The 20,222-nt window shown below is 38.4% G+C and overlaps 1 protein-coding gene across 14 annotated transcripts in view; it reads left to right on the top strand.

Annotated features, from left to right (window-relative positions):
* TPK1 (thiamin pyrophosphokinase 1) overlaps window positions 1–20,222 on the top strand; it is a 559,100-nt gene that overhangs the window by 219,906 nt on the left and 318,972 nt on the right. The window contains exon 1 of one of the 14 annotated variants that reach the window (XM_081534542.1): window positions 17,625–17,837. The exons of the other annotated variants lie outside the window; for them this stretch is intronic. The gene's annotated coding sequence lies outside the window, so the exon portion shown is untranslated. Of the gene's footprint in view, window positions 1–17,624; window positions 17,838–20,222 lie in introns of those variants that run through there. 14 annotated transcript variants of the gene reach the window in all.

The raw sequence follows: 20,222 nt of genomic DNA, 5'->3' as shown, positions 1-20,222 counted from the left end.
TTAGAATTAGATTTTTTTCCAGATATATGCCCATATGAGATTGCTGGATCATATGGCAAATCTATTTTTGTTTATTTTTTTGTAAAGAACCTCCATACTGTTTTCCATGTGGCTACACCAATTTATCTTTCTTCCCGCAGTGTCGGAGGGTTCCCTTTTCTGTACACCCTCTCCAGCATTTATTGTTTGTAGACTTTTTGATTGTAGGCCATTCTGACTGGTGTAAGGTGATAACTCATTGTAGTTTTGATTTGCAGTTTGCTACTTATTAGCGAAGTTGAGCATCTTTTCATATGCCTATTGGTTATCTCTATGTCTTCTTTGGAGAAGTGTCTATCTAGGTCTTCTGCCCATTTTTTAATTGAGTCCTTTTTGTTGTTGTATGAGTTGTTTGTGTATTTTAGAAATAAAACCCTTGTCAGTTGAATCGTTTGCAAATATTTTCTCCCAGTCTGTAGGTTGTCTTTTTGTTTATGGTTTCCTTTGCTGTGTAAAAGCTTATAAGTTTGAGTAGGTCCCATTTGTTTACAAAAATGATTTGTTATAGATTGTTCTGTCTCTTTCTCCTTCCTCTTTTTGCCCTCTGAGCCTTTAATTTTTGTTTTGTTTTTTTTTTTGAACTTTACCTTGCTTTTTCCTTTAAGGCTGCCTTTCAGGCTGCTCTTGATCTTCAAAGGAGTTTGGGAGATAAATGAAAGGAAATAAAGGAGTCCTCAAAAGAGATTTTTGAAGTAGACTGAAGATAAATACACAAGTTCTCAAAATCACTTGTGCTGTCAATTGTCCCTTTGTCTAAACAACCATTTGCTCTACTTGAGTCCTGCCTCATCACAGAGCCTTTTATGAATAGACAGGTTTCTTTTTATATAAAATTCTGTTAATAAATTACTTATTCCAACATATTCACTCTATTTTTGACAAAACTAGACAGTGTTTGAAAACATAGAAGCCCAATCCAAAACTAATTACTGCAAAACCATCAGTACAGGATTGCGTGGTAGTTGTATGTTAAATGGTTTTCTCTGCTGTAGAATTACATGAAAGTGAGGGCTATGGGTCCCAAGCATTTTGTAAGTTATTGGATGTAGTTATTGTGAATTTTTAAATCAGTTTTTGACCTTTGTGCATAGTTGAGAATAAGATATTTGGCTTGGTTTAATGTAAATAAAAGTCAGTGGGCAGTGATCCTAGGAAAACATCAGATTCAAGTTTGTAAAAGAAATATTTTGCTGATTGTCTCTAATTAACAGGAACTTTACATCTATAGACAGCTGTACCCAGAGTTTATCTTTTCTTTGTAGTTTTCAGTTCAGAATATATTTTCTTACGGAAATGAAAATACAGTGTTGGTTAAAATCTTAGACTAGCCCATAAAAGCCCAATTAATGCGTAATGAAGCAGAATTATAATACTGGTAATCAGATACTGTTCCTAGCTTCTGAAATTCTGGCAGGAAGCTCCGAAAGTGGCAATGGACGGAATAACCTCCAGCTGGGAAGTAACAGCACTGAAAGTTGTGGCTGGTACATATGTGGGCTCTAAATCCTCTTGATGAGTCGATATTGCCCGTGTTGTGTTCCAACTCATTTTTCTTCTTTGAGTCTCATTTTTTTTTTTTTTTTGCGTTAAAGCTCTGCTTGCCCAATAAATCATAGGCTGCATTATAATATTTTAGTCTTTTCCTTTCACATGAGCAATTGTAACTTTCAATTGTGAAAGCTAATTATAATGTGAAACTGAAATCGGAGTGTTCTTGAAGAAGCTTGGAATATATTGACAGGTTTTTCTTTGAAAATTACTTTAATTTCTTTTATCTTTGTTCAGTATCTTAAGCTTTTAAGATAAGAACTAATTTTCCGAAGAGCTGTTCTTCTCTCTCATAATGTCAGAATTCCACGTATAGTGATAGCAGGCTAAATTTTCACTGAAGGTTGAAAAGTAATTCTCCATTTTTAATGGCAACACTGTCAAACTAGTGGTAGAATGACGCGAATAATCCTTGTGGGCTGTAACTATTAGTATCCTACACATGTAATTTCAAGTATATTCAGTCTTTATGGAAGCTTGAAATCTAGGCAGTTGATCTGATACTTTGTACATGCCAACATTTTAAAGTTTATTATATTTTTATTGAACGTTCCCATGTAAAGTTTCTAAGGGACAACTGAATGAGCTGAGTTAGTCCAAAATTAAAGGTTTCATGGTTTTTTGTCTTTGGCAGCTTTCTGCTCTCCAAAGGAATGGTGTCATTGCATTTCTTCTAAACCTGTAATCTTCAAATTCCGTATCCTTCTTTCCCTAAACTTTCCTCTGTTTAAGGCTAATTTAATAAAGCTGTGGTTAACCCTTGAGCACACAAGATTTCTTTGCTCTAAAGAGAAATAACCTGGAGATGCAAATGCTTTATAAACTTTGGTTAATTTAACAGTGATCAGATGGCTACAGTTCTAGTCTGGTAATTCTGAACAGTCATTTTGGGTAGGCTCTGGAGGGTATAGCATTAGTTTCAGTTTGAAACGGTCCTCTCACTTTAGATTGAGCCTGTCTTTTCTTTAGATCTTGCACTGCACATTTTTAATCCTTGTAGGAGGAGTACTTCTCTGGTGCGTTCTACTGCTGCAATTCTCTTGACTTCTCCTAAGACGTTCAGGCATTGTTTTCATGGCCTCTTCGTAAGAGAAATCGTGTTGTGCTCCATCTGGGTGGTTGGATTAGGTGATGTTACCTTTTCACCCCAGGAGCCTGTGGTCCTGGCCTGCCCATTCAGAGTGCACTGCGTTGTCTGTGGTCACAAGCAGCTAGTGGGGGTCCTGGAGAGCTTGACTGTCAGTGATGAAGAAATCAGATTTATTTCCTCTGATAAGCACACCGTGGGGCTGAGACATACAGTAAGGTATATGGTAGAGAATGGCTGTGAACTAAGGAATTCAGACTTGAATTCCGGTAGGCTTCTGCTCTGACTAAATAGGGAGAAGTAGCTAACATGTTGAAGAAAGTATTTTTTATTGAAAAGGAGTCGGCTTTCTATTTCATGTAAATACAGATAAAGAAGACTATCTGGACAATTATGACTGAGCCTTTAAAGCCTCAAAGAACAGTAAGAAAATATGAAAAGTGACAACATCTTTGAAATAGAATACTAAAAAAATGCCATAGCAATCTGAAATCAAATGCAGAGATATGTCATTAAAGGAAAAGGCTTAACAGAAGTCACATATGGGGCAGGAGTTTTTCAGTAACTTGAGGGTTCAAAATAAAGTCGTTTTTATAAAGTAAAACTTGATGATAATGTACAGGCAAGAATAAGTACATTTCCTTTTGCTTCTGCAGGGTGCATATAGAGGAGTGAGTATCATTTGCTATGAAAATATTTTTATTTGGACCTCCAGTGATATTTACACATTTGTGTGGAATCCATTTTATTATAAATTTAGTTGCACACTTAACTAAGGCACAGAGAAATGAAACAAATTACAGGAGGATAAATTGTTTAATAGAATGTCATAACAACAAGAGTAAAAGCTTACCATTTTTCTTATATAGTCAGAGTTATCATTACTATAAAATTTCACTTTAAAAAAAACCTTGCATAAATGTAATTGGTTGTTTATTAACAAACAAATCCAGAAGCATGAACTCACTCCAGTTGTTGAGGAAATAGAATCTATGTGATTGATTATCCATTCCTTGAATTTTATGGTAATAAATTGGGATTACGCTCATTTAGTATATATAAACATGTACAATTTGGGATTGGTTTGGAAATATTTCCTTTATATTCAGTTGGAATTAATTGAAAAATTGAAATCTTACTCTTGAAAAGTGAACTTTTAAAGTTTTTCTCCCTAAAATTTTGTTAGCAATAATTGAGATTTTATGTTGCATGAAGTTATGTTAAAATTTGCATAATGCTGATTGGTACAGGTTGGAGGTAAAAATGTAAATTGAATTTTGCAATTGGAAAGGAGCAGAGTACGTGACCCCAAAATAGGACATTTTGACGCGCGGATAATTTTGAGCTGAAGGCAATCAAGACCCAGAAGACTCAAGAAAAAAACTTCACCTTTCCCTAACTACCTGAAAGAATTTAGGTAGGAATTCTGGCTCAGAGAGAACTGTTACTCCAAATAACTGTATCTGAATGGCCTATCTGTGTAGCATAGCAAACATCTAAATACCAAACATCTGTTCTTATTGTCCTGTGAATTGCCCACCTCTCCTTGAAGCCCCAGGTCCCTATCCCATTCCTTAGCTCAGAATGGCATGTTAAAGCCTCAGCTTCCGTATTTGCCCTTGGATCCCATACTCTTATGGGATCTCATGCATATGTAATTAAATTTGTTTTCCCCTGGTTAATGTGTCTTGTTGTTGTCAATTTAATTACTAGACCACCAAAGTAATGTCTAAGGGTGTAGGAAAACTTTTTCCTCTCTGACACAATCAGAAAGATTGGTACAGCTGTATGTTCTTTTCTCCCTTTACTTAGATACATGTTAGTTGCTCAGTTATGTCTGACTCTTTGTGACCCCATGGACTGTAGCACACCAGTCTCTTCTGTCCGGGGGATTTTTCAGGGAAGAATACAGGAGTGGGTAGCCATTCCCTTCTCCAGGGGCTCTTCCCAACCCAGAGATTGATCCCAGGTCTTCCACATTGCAGGCAGATTCTTTACTGTCTGAGCCACCAGTATATTTAAGAAAACTTGTAATTGAGGGAGAATACAAACAAAGCTAGTGGAGGTGATGGAATTCCAGTTGAGCTATTTCAAATCCTAAAAGATGATGCTGTGAAAGTGCTGCACTCAATATGCCAGCAAATTTGGAAAACTCAGCAGTGGCCACAGGACTGGAAAAGATCAGTTTTCATTCCAATCCCAAAGAAAGGCAATGCCAAAGGATGTTCAAACTACTGCACAATTGCACTCATCTCACACGCTAGCAAAGTAATGCTCAAAATTCTCCAACCAAGGCTTCAATAGTATGTGAACCGAGAACTCCCAGATGTTCAAGCTGGATTTAGAAAAGGCAGAGGAGCCAGAGGTCAAATTGCCAACATCTGTTGGATCATCGAAAAAGCAAGAGAATTCCAGAAAAACATCTACTTCTGCTTTATTGACTATACCAAACCTTTTGACTGTGTGGATCACAGCAAACTGTGGAAAATTCTTAAAGAGATGGGAATACCAGATCACCTTATCTGCCTCCTGAGAAATCTGTATGCAGGTCAAGAAGCAACAGTTAGAACTGGACATGGAATAACAAACAGACTGGTTACAAATCGGGAAAGGAGTACATCAAGGCTCTATATTGTCACCCTGCTTATTTAACTTATATGCAGCAGATTACAGTGAAGTCCTGAATATTCATTGCAAGGACTGATGCTGAAGTCAAAGCTCCAATACTTTGGCCACCTGATGTGAAGAACTGACTCATTGGAAAAGACCCTGATGCTGGTAAAGATTGAAGGCAGGAGGAGAAGGGGAAGACAGAGGATGAGATGGTTGGATGGCATTGCCGACTTGATGGACATGAGTTTGAGCAAGCTCTGAGGGTTGGTGATGGACAGGGAAGCCTGATGTGCTGCAGTCCATGGGGTCGCAAACAGTCGGACATGACTGAGCAACTAACTGAACATTTTTGAAGCTCTATATTGTTTAGTATTTTTATAATAAATGTGAAATTAACACATTCATCCCTTCATATCTGTGAGGAAACAGTTATAGGACTTACAGTCGATACCAAAATCAGTTGATCCTCAAGTCCCTTATATAAAATGGTGTAATATTTGCATATAACCTATGCACTGCCTTCCATATGCTTTAAATCATCTCTAGATTACTTACAATGCCTAAATATAATGTGAACTTTACCTGAATAGTTGAAATTCAATAATCTTTTGTAAAGAGTTGCTGGTGCTTGGCAAAGTAAAATTTTGCTTTTTGGAACTTTCTGGAATTTTTTCCCCTAATAGTTTCAGTCTGCAATTAGTTGAATCCACAAATGCAAAACCTACAGATGTGGAGAGCCAACTGTATTCTAGCCAGGCATATTTTACAGAGGGAGGGAATTTGTGGATACTGTATGTCTAAAGTGAACTGCGAGAAAGTCATTTGATACCATCCTTGGAAAATACAAGATGATGAAATTAGGGCTCCATGGTTGCAGGTGGCTTGAGTTTTGACAGCAGAAAATTAGCTGTTTGGGAAAGCAGCATGAAATATAATTGAGAGTAGCCTTCTAATTAATCAGGAAGAACAAACTAACTCCTATTTTAAAGTTTATCAGTTATTCTAGGTACCCATTACTGACCTGTTCAACCTAGTAATGTTTACTCAAAACTAGATCAAGTTTGCCTATCTTTTAAAGACCTTACATTTCTTTTAAGTGTTCTTTAATTAATTTTTGAATTTGCCTCCACTTACTATTAAGTTATTGATGAATAATAACCAGAAAAGTAGCCTGATCAGATTGTGGAGACCCCCATCTGGACAGTATTCAATGAAGGTTAGAGTCCTTAGAGACTTTTTAATATTTCTATACTAGCTAATATATTTACCAGAATATTAAAAATTATTTAATTTTTCTGAAGGTACTTAGTGAAAATGTTGAAGCTCAGGGAATCTTAGTGTAGCTTTAAAAGAAAATGTTAGTGATTTTTTTTTTTTTTTTTAGTGATACTGTGTGTGGTTAGTCACTCAGTCGTGTCCGACTCTTTGTGACCCCATCGACTGTAACCAACCAGGCTCCTCTGTCCATGGGGATTTTCCAGGCAAGAACACTGGAGTGATATGATACTGGAATGTTGGTAAAATTCCGTGTACTTATTTCTGCTTCTTTCCCTGCTCCATATAGTATTCAGTTCAAACAAGCACTTCAAAAAAACCCCAGAACTCTTCAATTTGTTCCAGGTACTGTGCTAATCTTAAGGGTAACATTAATGAGGAGTCATCTAGGTCCTCCTGATTCAGGAGAGAGAAGTAAAGTGACAAATTAGCACAAGAATTGCTGTAATAAGAGTTTGGTACTGGAGTATTTGCCAGAAGGATAGGATGGAAGCATTGTTCTCCGCCCCAAAGCAGAATTGGTGCGTCATTAAGGTTACCTGGTCATCCTGGTGTATAGTTGCAACTGTAAACAGAACCACGGAGTGCGCTTAAATAGTTGTAAGGTATTCAGATTTTGAGTCCTAGCTTGAACGAAGGTCTGATTGAGCTTTGTATAAAACTTTTATCTGACTGTCCTTCTGTCCTCTCTTTTTCTACCTATAAACATGCATGTCTACTTTATTTCAACAAAAGAGGAATAAGGGCTATTTTTTTTTTTTAATAAATTTATTTATTTTAGTTGGGGGCTAGTTACTTTACAATATTGTAATAGTTTTTGCCATACATTGACATGAATCAGCCATGGGTTTACATGTGCTCCCCCTCCTGGACCCCCCACCCACCTCCCTCCCCATCCCATCCCTCTGGGTCATCCCATTGCCCCAGCCCTGAGCATTTGTCTCATGCATCGAACATGGAATGGTGTTCTGTTTCACATATGATAATATACATGTTTCAATGCTATTCTCCCAGAACGTCCCACCCTCACCTTCTCCCTCAGAGTCCGTAAGACTGTTCTATGCATCTGTGTCTCTTATTCTGTCTCGCATATAGGGTTATCGTTACCCTCTTTCAAATTCCATATATATGCATTAGTATACTGTATTGGTGTTTTTCTTTCTGGCTTACTTCACTCTGTATAATGGGCTCCAGTTTCATCCATCTCAGTAGAACCGATTCAAATGTATTTTTTTTAATGGCTGAGTAGAATAAGGGCTATTTTGAAGAGATAGTAAGATGAAAATGAGACTTTACAATGAGAATTATAGTTTATAGGGTCTTTGCCAATGTCAGCCTTCATCATCTACTTCAGGCATCAGTTCAGTTCACTTGCTCAGTCGTGTCCAACTCTTTGTGACCCCGTGGACTTCAGGCATGATAGATATGAAATTTAACAACTAGTTTTGACCACTGATGATAGGCCAGGTACAGTGCTGTGTATGAGATAGTGCGGGTAAGATGTAGTGTCTGTTTTCAGAAGTATATGGTCAAACTGGACGTCTGAAATATTGATAGAATAATCGTAGTACTACTGTCATAGTACTAATTCAGGTATGTAGTAGTTGGCATCAAGATGCATAAAATGGCATGTGGATTAAATAGCTTTTATCTTGGACACAGCCATCATTGTGCTTGCCATGCTGGGAGGACAGTTGCTGAATAACTTTACACTAGTTCAAACCAGTGATACTGTAGAGTACCATAACAGTGTCAGTAGGGTTGAGTTTACATTGAAGGAGATGACCAGTTTGTTCCTGATAAGGAACTAATGGTGGGAACAAGCCTGTAATGAAAGTTTTTCTTTTTGGTTACAGTGTTTTTTGCTTCTTGCTTTATTTTTTTTTTTTGGTAGAAAAGCTTTTCTATACATATATATATAAGTAATATGTATAATATATATATTTTAGAAAACTTAAGAATTTTTTTGCCTAACTAAAAAATGACACTCTGATTCCACTTGCTTGACTTAGTATGAGTAGAATGTTAGATTTCTAATTAAAAAAAAAAATAGACCTGCAGCAAACAACAAAGGCTTACCCCTGTATAGCACAGGGAACCAGAGTCAATGTCTTGTGATCAGCAATAATGGGAAATAATTTCCAAAATAATATGTATGTGTATGTGTAACTGGCACACCTTGCTGTGCACCTGAGACAGTGTAAGTCAACTGTACTCCAATAAAATGCGTATATATTAAGAGATGAAAGAGATGAGTAAGAGAGCTGTTTATAAGCAACCAAGCTAAAATTGTTTCCTTGGCTTAAACAAGTTGCCTGACCGGAGTTGCTAGGTTCACTCAGCTGTTGCCTGCTGAAGGCGTACTCTGACCAGGCATTGCAGCTACATTTGTACTTGTGGGATTTCTGTTTTGCTGATGGAAAATAAAACAGTTACAATCCAGAAAACACAGTAACATGTCTGAAGGTGGTAAATGTGATGGGGAAAAGTAGAGGGGTTAGAAAGACTGGAAGTGTCAGGGGCAGGGGAGGCAGGGGTCGTACAAAGTTAGTGCGGGCCATGCGGCTGCCCTCACGTCTCACACCAGCTGTGAATTCAGGGGTCCTCAAGACTGTCCGCTGCTTCTGAAATTTGCTGGAAGGACACACAGAGCTCTAGAAAGCTGTTGTGCTCATGGTTATGGTTTCTTACAGGGAAAGGATATGCGTGAACACAAAGGAGCCAAGGAAGGTGGTACATAGGGTGGGGCCAAGAGAGTTACAGATGTGAAGCGCCCAGCTGTGGACTCCTGGGAATCCCTCAGCACCATGGATGATGTCCTTGGCAGCCTCGTGTGACACTAGCCCTGGGTGTGCCAGCATTTGGTGTCCACCGTTTTTACTGGGACTCCTCACGCAGGCGTGATTGACTGGCCTTATGGCTGATCTCAGATGCATGGCCCCTCCAGAGGTCAAGATGACCCAAAACCCCCACCCTGAATCACACTGTTCTCCTGTCTTCCATGACCCAAGGTCCCCAGGCAAGTGGAGGCACACTTACCAGGCTTTATAAGCCAAGGGTTTAGAGATTAGCTCCCAGAAGCTGAGGGCAAGGGCAGACCTCTCTTTACGAACTTCGGACAAGTGATTGAACAACAGCAAAAACTGAGTGAAAGGAGGGAATTTGAGCAGAAGGTTGACACGATCTGATTCAATCATAAGCAATCTGCTTTGTCCATAATGGATTTAGGAGATAAAGAGGGAGGCAGAGGAACAAGTGAAGAGGATGTTGTAGTCCAGATGAAAGGCTCCAGTGGATTGGATCAGGGCAGAAACAGTGTAGATGGGGAGAAATGTAGGATCTTGGGTGTGGTTTGAAAATAGCCTTGAGTAGATTTGCTGATGGATGATTGCTGATGGGAGCGTGAGAGGAAGAGAGGAGTCAGAGGTGAGTCAGTTTTTTTTTGCCTGAACAGAAGGAGTTGCTATTAAGGAGCAGTTTTGAAGAGCGGATCAGAACTTTGGTGGGGGTGGTGGTGGTCGTTCAGTCGCTCAGTTGTGTCTGACTCTTTGCGACCCCATGGACTCCAGGCTCCCCTGTCCTACACCATCTCCTGGAGCTTGCTCAAACTCCTGTTCATTGAGTCAGTGATGCCATCCAACCATCTCATCCTCTGTTGTCCCCTTCTCCTGCCTTCAGTCTTTCCCAGCATCAGGGTCTTTTCAGATGAGTCAGCTCTTCACATTAGGTGGCCAAGGTATTGGAATTTCAGCTTCAGCATCAGTCCTTCCAGTGAATATTCAGGACTGATTTCCTTTAGGATGGACTGGTTGGATCTTCTTGTAGTCCAAGGGATTCTCAAGGTCTTCTCCAACACCACAGTTCAAAAGCATCAATTCTTGGGTGCTCAGCCTTCTTTATGGTCCAACTCTCATATCCATATGTGACTAATGGAAAAACCATAGCCTTGACTAGATGGACGTTTGGTGGCAAAGTAATGTCTCTGCTTTTTAATATGCTGTCATAGCTTTTCTTCCAAGGAGCAAGTGTTTTTTAATTTCATGGCTGCAGTCACCATCTGCAGTGATTTGGGAGCCCAAGAAAATAAAATCTGTCACTGTTTCCATTGTTTCCCCATCTATTTGCCATGAAGTGGTGGGACCAAATGCCATGATCTTAGTTTTTTGAATATTGAGTTTTAAGCTAGCTTTTTCACTCTCTCCTTTCACTTTGGTCAGTAGGTTCGTTAGTTCTTCTTCGCTTTCTGCCATAAGTGTGGTGTCATCTGCATATCTGAGGTTATTGATATTTCTCCCGGCAGTCTTGATTCTAGCTTGTGCTTCATCCACCCCAGCATTTCTCTTGATGTACTCTGCGTATAAGTGACAATATACAGCCTTGATGTACTCCTTCCCCAATTTGGAACCAGTCCATTGTTCCATGTCCGGTTCTAACGGTTGCTTCTTGACCTGCATATGGGTTTCACAGGAGGCAGGTAAGGTGGTCTGGTATTCCCATCTCTTGAAGAATTTTCCAGTTTGTTGTGATCCACACAGTCAAAGGCTTTAGTTTAGTCAATGAAGCAGAAGTAGATGTTTTTCTGGAATTCACTTGCTTTTTCTGTGATCCAAGTGGATGTTGGCAATTTGATCTGTGGTTCCTCTGCCTTTTCTAAATCCAGGTTGAATATCTGGGAGTTCTCGGTTCATGTACTATTGAAGCGTCACTTGGAGAATTTTGAGCATGACCTTGCTGCTATCTGAAATGAGTGCAATTATGTGGTAGTTTGAACATTCTTTGTCATTGCCCTTTTTTGGTATTGGAATGAAAACTGACCTTTTCCAGTCCTGTGGCCACTGTTTGAGTTTTCCAAATTTGCTGGCATATTGAGGGCAGTACTTTAGCAGCAGCATCTTTTAGGGTTTGAAATAGCTCAGCTGGAATTCCATCATCTCCACTAGCTTTGTTTGTAGTGATGCTTCCTAAAGCTCACTTGATTTCACACTGTAAGATATCTGGCTCTAGGTGAATGATCACATCATTGTGGTTATCTGGGTCATTAAGATCTTTTTAAGACCCTGATACTGGGAAAGATTGAAGGCAGGAGGAGAAGGGAACGACAGAGGATGAGATGGTTGGATGGCATCGCCAACGCAATGGACATGAGTTTGAGTAAACTCCAGGAGTTGCTGATGGACAGGGAGGCCTGGTGTGTTGCAGTCCATGGGGTCAGAAAGAGTCGGATACGACTGCGCAACTGAACTGAAGATCTTTTCTGTATAGTTATTCTGTGTATTCTTGCCATCTCTTCTTAATATCTTCTTCTTCTGTTAGGTCCATACTGTTTCTGTCCTTTCTTGTGCCCATCTTTACATGAAATTTTCCCATGGCATATCTCATTTTCTTAAAGAGATCTCTAGTCTTTCCTATTCTATTGCTTCCTCTGTTACTTTGCATTGTTCACTTGGAGTTCTGCCAAGAGATTAGGGCTGGAGGTACACATTTGAAATCAGCAGCCACGGATGGTAGTAAAAGTATGATAGTGGATGAGATCATCAATGGAGTGAATGGCAGATAGAGACAGGAAGCAGGCCAAGGGCTGAACTCAGGATTCTGACTTTCAGAGACTGGGGAGAAGAGGAGGAACCAGGAAAGAGAGTGTGAGGGACTCACAGTGAGGCCGGAGGAGGGCTGGGAGGCTGAGGTGTTTGGGACGCATCCGAGTGCTTCTGGGGAGGAAGGAGTGGTCACCTAAATGGCTACAGGGGTCATGGTTACAGGGGTAAGGACTGAAGACACAGATGGAACAAAGCGGAGTCATTGCTGACTGTGATGTGAGCGTTTTCATTGGGTGGGACTGAAAGCCTGTTTGGAGTGAAATTAAAGAATGAGATACTAAGGGTTGAGGAAAAAAATGCGACTGGAGTTCTCGAGGTGTGTTTTTTTTTTTTTGCATTTCTCTATAACATAGAACAGAGAAATGGGGAGATAGGCTGAGGAAGAATTAGACAGTGTGTGTGTTAAAACATGGATATTTAATAGTATTATATATACTGTTAGGAATGTTCCAGAAGAAAAGGTAAATAGTTCTGTCGGAGAGAAGAGGGAAGAAATAGAGAAATCATGGGATTAATTGATGAGATCCTACTACCAGAGGGGCTGGATCTGGGACACAGGAGGAGGAGTTAGGTCTTAGGAGCATAAACAGTGATTTATGTGTGAAGGAGCGCGGTGTATAGCGTATGTAAATGATGGAAGTGAGTGCATGCCTTTGTGTGCATTTTTGTTTACTGATTCAGTGTATCACTGAAGAAGAATGCAAGGTTGTAAGATGAGCCTGAGAGTGAGGAAGGAGGTTTGAGGACAGAAGTGGAATTGTCTAAAAGAGGGCGGCAGAGTGTAGACCACGTGTGGACCTGTGTTCCAGTTAATTCATGTTTGGTCATCTCTCTGTCCCTGAGAAGCACATCAGTGACTTATTAATATTTTTTCATTTGGTTTGATGTTGGTTACTTCCCTCAGCCTCCAAATAATTTAATCTTCATGTATAATTCAAATGTATTTAAAATGCCCCCAGGCTCTATAGCTCTGCTGTTATAAAAACTGGAAGAAAGATCTTTCAGTCAGTGTCCTCCCAAAGATTCAGTCCAGAAGTGTACAGAATTTATCCAGTGCTTTGCTGAAGAGTGGGAGACCCTGGGGACAGACTCCCCACTGCCAGCCAGTTCTCGGATTTTGGCCAAATTAACTAACCTCTTGAGTCTTTTCACCTTAAAAACAGGGAATGGAAAGAGCACTTAACCATAGTGTTGTGTGCGTTTTAAACAAAACATTTAGAACAGTAAAGGCTCAGCTAATGCTAGTTATAAACAGCCATTAGCCACACCTCTCTTCTTCCATATTGTAGGAGAATGAGCTTTTTGAATTTTCCCCGGTGAAAGGAGGTAGACTCTTGTGGATCTGATTTCTTCTTATAGATCCTATCTGTTTATCTGTAATATGTAAAAATGCAGAACTCAAATTGAAAATTTTTGTTTCTGTGTAATAAGTGTGGCCCACACCCAGCCTGCTGTGACAGTGACCAACACTTTTCTTGGGATTCTGAGTTGACAAATAGCCTCTTCTGGCTGTGTTTGAGATGGTCATGTGACACAGAGACTTGGATGCTTCTTCCTGGGTCTGCAATCAGATGAGTTAAACACCAAGAACTGGCTGAACAAAGTAGACTTGAACCGTGAATATGATTCTCTGTATTGTGATTAAAATACCCAGTGAATTGGCTCTTCCTTTTGGGATAAGGAAGAAAAAAAAAGGCTTGTCATCTCTATATATTTGCCTTAAACTGGAAACCTCTTCTAAACTGATGTCTTAGTTTTTAAAAACTCAGAGAATTTATAGGTATTCTGAGGAAAGATGACATTTTGAGGAACGTTCATTTAGCATAAAAATTTATTTGATATGCCAATACCCTCGAAAAATTCAAACGTACCAGAGGATTAAACTTACAGGGTGCACAAAATGCTCTGTTTTACTGAGAGTAGGAGAGATCTACTTGTTAAAATGAGATTTTTTTTTTTTCCTTTTTTGTGAAATAGTTGATTGTAATTGAGTTTCAGTGAACCATGGGGCCGTGAAGTGGGAGCTAATGGAAATCTTTTATGAAAGTAGTTGGAGCCATGGGACATTGGGCCTGATTCTTAGCTATTTTATAGTTAAAAAGCGTTTATTGATCGTATGCTGAACACAGCGCCCTGTACTAGGGAGATAGAAAGGAAGCAAAGGCAAGATTTCTTCCTTTTGAGGTGTGGAGTAAAGATGGTATAAAATTTTAGATTTATTTAATTTAGTCTATCCTCCCCCTTTTTAAATCCATGATACACAGCACCAATTGATTACCAGAGTTTAACCAATTGATTTTCACAATAGTTACCACATAATTACGGTTTCTCAGGTTCAGTTCAGTCGCTCAGTCGTGTCCGACTCTTTGCGACCCCATGAACTGCAGCACACCAGGCCTCCCTTCCATCACCAACTCCCGGAGTCCACCCAAACCCATGTCCATTGAGTCAGTGATGCCATCCAACCATCTCATCCTCTGTTGTCCCCTTCTCCTCCTGCTCCCAATCCTTCCCAGCATCAGGGTCTTTTCCAATGAGTCAACTCTTTGCATGCGGTGGCCAAAGTATTGGAGTTTCAGCTTCAACATCAGTCCCTCCAATGAACACCCAGGAGTGATCTCCTTTAGGATGGACTGGTTGGATCTCCTTGCTTTCTCAGGTTACAGAACCTTTAATCAGTTTAGGAATTCTTTTTTGTGGAGGAAGATATAGCCAATTCAGGAAACCATTTACCACCAAACAGGCTTCAATTTTTGAGCTTTTCTTAAGCTAGTAATTTTATTCTTGCTGTGTTGGTTCCGTAGAATTTTGTGGACACTTTCCTTCTTGCAATAATATTTAGCCATCCTTTTTACAGCTGCCTTTTAAAGACTAGAATTCCATTCTTGACAAGAATCTAAAATTTTGTGTTTATTTGTAAGTGAATTTTATTACTATAAGAAAATCAGTATTGCTCTAAGAAAATCAAGATAATGTATACTTATAAAGTGAATGTAATCTGCAAAATTTGCTCTAAAATGGTATCTTGAATATTGTATCATCATTTAATATAACAGAATATTGAAATAAGAATTTGGAAGGGTAGCATTTTAATACCTCATGATAATGAATAATAAATGAGTAAAATTTTAATTATCTGATTTAATGATTACTAGGAATATTGAGTGAAAGTTAGACTGGAGTAGAATAGCAATGTTATAATATGTAACTGCTTCTTGGATAGACCTAACCTAACTAGAAAAAATTAACTCTTATATAGAAAGGCAGTAGCAAGTTGTAGGTGAAAATTTTGATTTCAACATAAAGTTTTTTTTCAGTGTCAAATATATTATTTTATTTGTTTAAATGTTAAGAAACTAGTCTCTTGCTATTTGTATGTTTTTGAGGATAAAGTGCATGCTGGTATCGAACTTAAATACCTTGTACTCCTTGAGGCCTGGTTGAGACCTGGTAATAAATATTTTACCAAGCTGACCCATCACCGCCATTGCCTGGGGTTTCACATTATTTGGAAGTTCTAGAAGTATTTGCCATTCAGTTGATCAGTCAACAGTATTTTAGTACTTACTATGGTTCCAAACCCTGGTAGGCATTGGAAAAGTTAGAGAAATGTCAGCAATATTGACATATATTTTTCTAACACTATTTTCCCCCAGGAATTGTGCCAAGTTGATAAAGTATTGATATATCCTGAAATGAATATTGTTAACAAACTAGTCGTGAGGTCTGATAGCATTTGTCATCTTTTGGTTAATATTTTCCTACTTAATATATATTTTTCTAATTTTGTGCTTAAAGGCTCTTTTGGTCCTTAATATTTTAATGTCTCTTTTGTAAACAGCATATAATTTAGCTGGGTTTTAATTTTATATCCAGTCTGATAATCTCTTTGAACTAGAGATTTTACTTTGTTTCTTGACTATGATCACTGATTAAATTTGGTTGATTTCTGATTTTTTAAGTATGAATGTTCTTGTGTGGATGTGTGTTTTTATCACTTTAAATTTTGACATAGAAATTTACAAGAAGTTGTAAAAAAAAAAAAAGTTATTCAGTGAGGTTCCATGTACCCCTCACCCAGTTTACCGTAATGGTAGCAGCCGCATTTATATAGTACATGTTAGAACAATACCCAAACTGGGAAATTGACAGAACTTTTCATGGAACTTAATTCAGATTTTGCTAGTTTTACATGCATTCGTCTCTGTATGTGTGTGTGCGCATGTGCACACACGTGTACTTGTGCAGTTTTACTCATGTGTACGTTTCTGTAACCGCCACCAGATTCAAGATACAGCCTGTGCATCACCACAGGTTCCCTTGCACCAAACCTTTGTAGCTTCACCTACCCTTCCCCCTCCCTCTCCATCCCCAACTTCTGGCATCTACTCATCTGTTGTCTATCTCTGTGATTTTATTTTGGTTTTATATGAGTGGAACCACCCATTGTGTAACCTTTTGAGTTGGTCTCTTTTCACTCAGCATGATTCCTTTGAGATCCATTCAAGTTGACTGTATCAATGGTTCATTCCCTTTTATTGCAGAATACTGTTCCATGGTAGAAATGCCTCATTGTTTTGTTTCATCATTTCTCCCGTGAAGGACATTTGGGTTACTTTCAGTTTTTTGTTATTGCAATTAAAGCTGCTGTAAACATTCGTGTACTGGTGTTTGTGTGAGCGTTAAGTCTTCCTGTCTCTAGGATAAGTGCCCAGGAGTACAGTTGCTGGATTATATGGTAGTTGCATTTTTTTTTTTTCTTTCTTTCTATTTCCGTACTCTTCCAGAGTGATTGGTCTTACCAGCATTGTGTGAGTGATCCAGTTTCTCTGCACTATCCTGGGCATTTAGTATTGTCACTATTTTTAATTCTAGGTATTCTGACAGGTGTGTGATGATAAGTCACAGTGGTTTTAATTTGCATCCCTGATAGCTGATGGTGAATTCATTTGCTTATTTGCTGTCTGTACAGCCTCTGGTGAAATGTCTATTCATGTTTGTTTGGTTTTTTTCGCCCATTTTCTAATAGTTTTTGTACTGTTGAATTCTGAGGGTTCTTTCTGTATTTTAGATACAAATTCTTTGTGAGCTACCTGGGTTTCAAATATTTCTCCTAACTATAGCGTGTCTTTTCATTCTCTTAACAGGATCATTTGCAGAGCAAAAGTTCTTAATTTTGACAAGGGCCAATTTACCAGTTTTTCCTGTTAGGTGTCATATGTGTCAAGTGTTATAATTTTTTTTAAACCTCCTCACTAGTCTGTCATCTCTAGGTATTTTGCTATAATTCTTATTGTATTCTGCTTTACTCTTTGAGAAGTTGTATACTTTGTGTGTCTTCTTTTTGTTCTTATTTTAAAATGTCTAACATGTATATTTGACTCAAAGTATAAAGTTAATTATGTTTAGCCTCTTAGCAGACTCTAGGATCTAAGAATATTCTAACTGTGCTATCCTTTCTTTAGATTTAACCTACTCTGTTCATTTTGCCGAGTGTTGAGGTGTGCATACTTCATAGCATCCCACCCGCGTCATCTGGCTTCCACTGTTCCTGCTGCAAGTCAATTATCAGTCTGATTGTCACTCCGTACTGCAGTGACAAAAACCAAAACCCTCCCCAGACCAGCTCTGCCCCCTGGGATTAAAACCAAACACACACGAAACCTGAGACAAAACAAGTAAGAAAATCCACCTCGTGGAGCAAGTATGTGGGGAAAAAAAAAGAGTGTTACCTTGCCATTAGACTAAATATCAGGGACAACAAATAAGTCATATGAGGAAGTTTCTTTTAACAGAAATATGCCAGGTAGTAAGAGTAATGCTAGAATTAGAATCTCAACTCCTAATGAGCAGTGCTAGAAGTCAAGAGCAGTAACAGAATTAGAACTTCAACTGCTGATGAAATAATGGATGTAGATTGTGATCGTAACGAAAGGAAAGATGTCTTAATCTATTCGGGCTGCTGTGACAAAATACTGCAGACTGGGTATTTATTTCTCACAGTTCCGGAGGCTGAGAAGTCCAAGATCAAGGTGCCAGCGTGATTGCCTTCCTGGTTCACAGCTGGTGCCTTCTCACCGTGTGTGCACTGGTGGGACGGGGAGAAGGAGCTCCCTGGGGTCTCTTTTTCAAGGTCGCTAATCCTGTTCATGATGCTTCCACCTTGAGAACCTACTTGCTTCCCAAAGGACCCGTTACCTACTGCTAACACCATCACTTTTAGGGGAGAGGGGAGGCCATCTAAAGGGAAGTGAATGGAAGGCAAACCTGGATTGAAAGAGATTTAAGAGACTTATGTGCTGAGTATGTTTGAATCTCATTTGAATGAACCAAGTATAAATTTTTTTTTTTTCATACAAGAGGAAATTTGAACACATGGAGTAATTGATATCAAGCAATTATTTTAAAAAAAAGCTTTTTTGAATGTGTTGATTATATTATGGTATTATCTTTTATTTTTTTTTTATTTTTTTTATTTTTTTTTAATTTTTAAAAAAGAATTTTATTTGGAAGGGAATCAGAATTTTGTTTTTATACACTACACACTGGACCCAGGCCTTCTATTCTTTTTTTTTTTTTTTTTTTTTTAAATAAATTTATTTGGTATTATCTTTTAAAAAGAACTTATGTTTTAGAGATGATGCATGCTGAAATATTTACAGATGAAATGATACCATGTGTATAAGATTTACTTTAACGTTGTTGTTTTTGTTGTCTTTGTGTGGAAAAAAATTTCTCAAAAGATGTGAACCTCACTGGTTCTTGGAGTATAAAAGTTACTACTATCCAGTAGCCCCCTATCTCAGCTGTGTACAGAAGCTATTCATCATGAGCAATGACCTGTCTTTAATGTAATTTTGACTCTTGTTTCCTGGGTTTTGTTTATAATGAGATGTTAGAAATTTATGGTGAAAATAACTGACATTTACTGAGACATATTCCATGGCTACACTCAAAGGCATGTATTTTGACTTGGTAGTTTATGATGTGGATGAAAGTATCTTGTGCTTTATGAGATTGTTAATACTGTCTTCTGGAAGGGAAGAAAATTGGCAGTCATTTCAGGAGTCTTGTTGACACAGACATATGTTTTCTACCCGTAAGCCTGAATATGTATTCTTCTGGCATATTTACTATTTTTATAAACCATGGTATTCTTAAACATTTCAGAAATGTGACATCTATAATATTTATCCTGTGCTGATACATTATTTATAGCATAAACTAGAGTTGTAAATTCTTAGAAATATCCATATTAAAACAACTACAAATTCTCAAGAGAATATTTTAGGTATTCATCAGTGCTTTTTTTTAATTCCTAGAATTTTGAAAATAAATCCTTGATAGTCAATTTTCTAAGGTTCCTCAGCTATATGATTTTACTCTGAGTCACTTCATAGCTAAAAACAAAATACTGAAAATTTATAAAGTTGAATTGGCATGATGTAGGTAATACATTTGTACACCTACAAGTATTGCTGATGCTTGTAGGGGAAGAGCTGAGCAGAGGAGAGTAACATTTCTTAACTTTTTTAGGAATTTTATGAATGGTTCCATGCACCTGATTCTTGTGCCTACAGCTGGTGTGTGCACGCGTGCTAAGTTGCTTCAGTCGTGTCTGGTAATTTAGTTTTTCTTGATGCTATAAATATTAAGGACTGTGAGCAACCTTAGACTACCCCACTTGCAAGCTAACAAGTCGGCTGCCACAGTTTGGTGTATACTGCTAAAAACCTGGACTCCCAGATCAGAGATGCAGGACAGTTACTACTCACAGCAACAGCCAGAGTGCAGTTCCTCAATCTTGTTTTCCAGTGGATGGTGGGAAGATGGTCAGGTGGCAGGTTTTTATGCTGTGGGTTGTAATATGAGAGGAACTCAGAGTTTATGAATCTCTAGTTTTTTATAATGGAAGTAAATGCCACGGAAGGAGATACCATATTATACCAGATAGTAAGGAGGCTTGCACTTTGCTTCAGAACCGACACTGCACTGTCTCTTATCTTCTAAGCTATCATGAAAAGTTAGTCTGGAGGAAAAACAGTTGAACGCTTCCTTTGCAA

This window comes from Giraffa tippelskirchi, chromosome 10 (assembly GCF_054371585.1).
Source record: "Giraffa tippelskirchi isolate mGirTip1 chromosome 10, T2T-mGirTip1v1.2.pri, whole genome shotgun sequence".
Classification (NCBI taxonomy): Eukaryota; Metazoa; Chordata; class Mammalia; order Artiodactyla; family Giraffidae; genus Giraffa; species Giraffa tippelskirchi.
This window is presented reverse-complemented; position numbering and strand designations above follow the sequence as displayed.